Genomic DNA, 5,000 nt, shown 5'->3' with positions numbered 1-5,000 from the left:
CCGGAGCTCCGGGTTGACCTGGTGGCCGCGGACCGCGGCCTGCCCCCAGGTCAACCCGGTTCTCCCTACGGGCGTCAGAGCTCCGGGTTGACCTGCTGGCCGGGACCCGCGCGGCCTGCCATCAGGTAAACCCGGTTCTCCCTTCGCCGGCCGGAGCTCCGGGTTGACCTGGTGGCCGGGGACCACTGCGGCCAGCAGGTCACCCCATTGGTTTCGACGGGTTGACCTGGTGGCGGTTTGCCTTCGGGCGGCGGTCCCCACACGGGTGCAGCGCAGCACCGCACCTCAGGACCTCCGAGGGGGCTTAATAGTCGACCCGGGCGGGTCGGGGCGGCTTAATAGTCGACCCGGGCGGGTCGGGCCGGCAATAGTCGATCCCGGGCGGGTCGGGGCGGCAATAGTCGACCCCCCCGGGCAGGTCCGGGGGGAGGCTCAACGGTCGTTCCCCCAGCAGTCCGGGGGGAAAGCTTAACAGTCGTTCCCCCAGACTCTGCGGGGTGAGGCTTAACGGTCCTCCCCCGGGATCTCCGGGGCCAGGCTTCCTGTCGTCCCCAAACTCTGCGGGGTCAGGCTCGACGGTCCTCCCGGGGTCAGCTTAACAGTCGTCCCCAGACTCTCGGGGTGAGGCGTCCGCCAGACTCTCGGGGTGAGGCTTAACGGTCCGCCAGACTCTCCGGGGTGAGGCTTAACGGTCCCCTCCCCGGGATCTCGGGGCAGGCTTCCTGTCGTCCCCAGACTCCGCGGGGTGAGGCTTAACGGTCCTCCCGGGATCTCCGGCAGGCTTCCCTGTCGTCCCCAAACTCTGCGGGGTGAGGCTTGACGGTCCTCCCAAAGCAGTCCGGGTAAGCTTAACAGTCCTCCCCAAACTCCTCGTCCGCCCATGGGCCGGGTGAGGGTCCCCGGGGTCCCAGGAGCCGCGGGTCCTCCTCGGTGGTGGTGGTGGGGACTCGGGAGCGGAGGGGCCTCGGGCCCCCGCGGTTCCTCGCTCCCGGAAAAGGAGCCGGCCGGGACCGGGAAAATTTGCCTACGGCACCTGGGATTCCCAGGCGGTCACCCATCAAGTACTAGCCAGGCCGGGGCGGTTTACCTTCCGAGATCGGACGGGATCGGGGGCTTCGGTCGGTATGGCCGTAGGCACCCGGCTCGAGCCTCCTCGCCGCTTCCCTCCACGGGCCCGAGCCAGCGGCCGGAGGCAGTCCCGGCCGCGCCCGGCCGCTCGCCCGGCGGCGGGTCCCGGTCTCGGCGGGCGATCCGCTCCCACGCCCCGAGCGTCCCAGCGGCTCCCGCCCGCCCGGGAGGGACCCTGCCGGTGGCGCCCGGCCCGGGGGACCCACGGTGCGAGGGGCGGGGGAGAGGGGAGCCTTCCGATCGCCCACCCGGAGAACAGGTCCACCGACCGGGTCGACCCGACGGCCGGTCGGTCTCGAGGTCATCTCAAGTTTGTCCACAGGAGGGCAGCACTGCGGCCGGCCAGCAGGTCAACCCGGTTCTCCCTACGTCCGTCGGAGCTCCGGGTTTACCTGGTGGCCGGGGACCGCTCAGGCCGGCCAGCAGGTCAACCCGGTTCTCCCTACGTCCGTCGGAGCTCCGGGTTTACCTGGTGGCCGAGGACCGCTGCGGCCGGGCAGCAGGTCAACCCGGTTCTCCCTACGGCCGTCGGAGCTCCGGGTTTACCTGGTGGCCGAGGACCGCTGCGGCCGGCCAGCAGGTCAACCCGGTTCTCCCTACGTCCGTCGGAGCTCCGGGTTTACCTGGTGGCCGGGGACCGCTCAGGCCGGCCAGCAGGTCAACCCGGTTCTCCCTACGTCCGTCGGAGCTCCGGGTTTACCTGGCGGCCCGTCGGGCTCCGGGTTTACCTGGTGGCCGAGGACCGCTGCTGCCGGGCAGCAGGTCAACCAGTTGTCCCTACGTCCGTCGGAGCTCCGGGTTTACCTGGTGGCCGAGGACCGCTGCTGCCGGGCAGCAGGTCAACCCGGTTCTCCCTACGGCCGTCGGAGCTCCGGGTTTACCTGGTGGCCGGGGACCGCTGCGGCCGGGCAGCAGGTCAACCCGGTTCTCCCTACGGCCGTCGGAGCTCCGGGTTTACCTGGTGGCCGGGGACCGCTGCGGCCGGGCAGCAGGTCAACCCGGTTCTCCCTACGTCCGTCGGAGCTCCGGGTTTACCTGGTGGCCGGGGACCGCTGCTGCCGGGCAGCAGGTCAACCCGGTTCTCCCTTCGGCCGTCGGAGCTCCGGGTTTACCTGGTGGCCGGCGATCTCTCCGGGCGGCCGCCACGTCAACCCGGTTCTCCCGCCGTCGTTCGGGGCCCCGGGTTTACCTGGTGCCCGACGATCTCTCCGGCCGGCCATCAGGTCAACCCGGTTCTCCCTTCAGCGGCCGGGGCTCCGGGTTCACCTGGCGGCCCGTTGGCTCGCCGGCCAGCAGGTCACCCCATTGGTTTCGACGGGTTGACCTGGAGGCGGTTTGCCTTCGGGCGGCGGTCCCCACACCGAGGGCAGGGCAGCACCGTTCCTCAGGACTTCCGAGGGGGGGCTTAATAGTCGAGGCTTAATAGTCGAAACCGGCAGCTCGGGGCGGCAATAGTCGACCCCGGCAGGTCCGCGGTGGGAGGCTTAACAGCCGTCCCCAGACTCTGCGGGGTGAGGCTTAACGGTCCTCCCGGGATCTCGGGGCAGGCTTCCTGTCGTCCCCAGACACTCCGGGGTGAGGCTTAACGGTCCGGCCCGGGCAGGTCCAAGGGCCGGCAATAGCCGACCCCCGGCACGTCCGGGAGGAAATTTCTCAAAGTCCCTTCCCGACCTTTGGTTTCGACGGGTTGACCTGGAGGCGGGTCGGTCTCCCGGGCAGGGAAGTTTTTGAAAGTCCCTTGCCTGCCACCAGATCAACGCGGTTCTCCCTAGGGCCGTCGGAGCTCCGGGTTTACCTGGTGGCCGGGGACCGCTCAGGCCGGCCAGCAGGTCAACCCGGTTCTCCCTACGTCCGTCGGAGCTCCGGGTTTACCTGGTGGCCGCCTGCCGCTGCGGCCGCGCAGCAGGTCAACCCGGTTCTCCCTACGGCCGTCGGAGCTCCGGGTTTACCTGGTGGCCGGGGACCGCTGCGGCCGGCCAGCAGGTCAACCCGGTTCTCCCCTTCGTCGGCCGGTGCTCCGGGTTGACCTGGCGGCCCGTCGGCTTTCCGGCCACCAGGCCACCCCTTTGGTTTCCACGGGTTGACCTGGTGGCCGGTTTGCCTTCCGGCGGCGGTCCCCAACACCGAGGGCAGCGCAGCGCGGCTCCCCAGGACCTCCGAGGGGGGCTTAATAGTCGATCCCCGGCGGGTCCGGGGGGCGGCTTAAGAGTCGAGCCCGGGCGGGTCCGTGGCCGGCTTAATAGTCGACCCCCGGCAGGTCCGCGGCGGGGAGGCTCAACAGCCGTCCCCCAGACTCTGCGGGGTCTGGCTTAACGGTCCTCCCCCGGGATCTCCGGGGCAGGCTTCCCTGTCGTCCCCCAGACTCTCCGGGGTGAGGCTTAACGGTCCGGCCCCGGGCAGGTCCAAGGGGCCGGCTTAATAGTCGAGCCCCGGAAGGTCCGGGAGGAAATGACTCAAAGTCCCTTCCCGACCACCCGGTCCAACCCTTTGGTTTCGCCGGGTTGACCTGGTGGCCGGTTTGTTTCCCGGGCAGGGGATTTTTTTTCAAAGTCCCCTGCCTGCCACCAGGTCAACCCGGTTCTCCCTACGGCCGTCGGAGCTCCGGGTTTACCTGGTGGCCGGCGATCTCTCCGGTCGGCCACCAGGTCAACCCGGTTCTCCCTTCGTCTTCCGGGGCTCCGGGTTTACCTGGTGGCCGGCTATCTCTCCGGGCGGAAAGTCACTCTCCGCGGCCGAGTTGGGTGAGCCCTGGGCGGCTTGCCTGGCGGCGAGGACCCGGTCTCGGAGGGCCCGATCCTTTTTTCCAATTTTTTTTTTTCCCCCGCTCCGGGGACCGGGGTGACCTAGTAGAACTCCCCGGAGCCTCTGGGCAAATTTTGGAAAAAAAAAAAAAAAACTTCCACGCGCCCGATCCAAACGACCGGGGGAAAGTCACTCTCCGCGGCCGAGGAGGGTGAGCCCTGGGCGGCTTGCCTGGCGGCGAGGACCCGGTCTCGGAGGGCCCGATCCTTTTTTCCAAAAAAAATTTTTTTTCCGCTCCGGGGACCGGGGTGACCTTGCAGAACTCCCCGGAGCCTCTGGGCAAATTTTGTAAAAAAAAAAAAAAAAACTTCCACGCGCCCGATCCAAACGACCGGGGGAAAGTCACTCTCCGCGGCCGAGGACGGCGGGCCGCTCGGCAGCCTGGTTAAGGCCGGAGGAAGCGGGCCGATCGATATTTGTCCGAGTCGGAAGAAAAAAAATTCAAAGTCCCCCCCCGGCCACCAGGTCAACCCCCGGGGACGCGGGCTGAAAATTTTTTCCAAGTCCCCTCTCGGAGAGCAGGTCAACCCCGTCGGCTAGCACGGGGTTGACCTGGCGATCGTGCCGCGGAAGTCGGAAGGGTCGCCGAAACCGCCTCGGCCGACCGAGGTAACCAGGAGGTCGGCGCGATTTTCGAGTTAGTCCCGCTGAGTCGGGCTGGCCTTTTCCGACGTGTCCTTGAAAAGGTGCGCGGAGATTTTTGAGGACAGGGTTTTCAGAACCTCTGAGAACCGGAGCTCAGCCTGGGGACCAATCCGAGTTTGGTACCCGACCTCGCCCGGGAAGCGGCCACGGCCACGGCCTCCTTTCCCGGCTCGCTGCCCAAGTGTCGGAAGCCAACCCGGCGTCCGCGCGCAGGCCAGGCGGCGGACCCGAGCTTTGGCGTCGGCGCCCCGCTCTCGGAGGAGGAACACCCGCGGCCGCTGTCCTCCCGACCGATGTGGCCCTGGCGTTCGCGGCGGAAGGGCCTTCGCGGGCGGCACCCGGCGGTGGGGCCGTCCGGTGTTCAGGCGGATCGGGACCCTTTGCCTTTCGCGCGCACGATCCCAGGGACCCGCCGACTTCCGTCG

General features: G+C 68.4%; 1 pseudogene; it reads right to left on the bottom strand.

The window, feature by feature from the left end:
- Positions 1 to 1,021: 1,021 nt before the first annotated feature.
- Positions 1,022 to 1,136, bottom strand: LOC120376306 (annotated as a pseudogene).
- Positions 1,137 to 5,000: the final 3,864 nt, after the last annotated feature.

This window comes from Mauremys reevesii, linkage group 12 (genome assembly GCF_016161935.1).
Source record: "Mauremys reevesii isolate NIE-2019 linkage group 12, ASM1616193v1, whole genome shotgun sequence".
In the NCBI taxonomy this organism is placed as follows: domain Eukaryota; kingdom Metazoa; phylum Chordata; order Testudines; family Geoemydidae; genus Mauremys; species Mauremys reevesii.
Note: the sequence above shows the minus strand (reverse complement) of the source record. Positions and strands in the feature narration are given on the sequence as shown.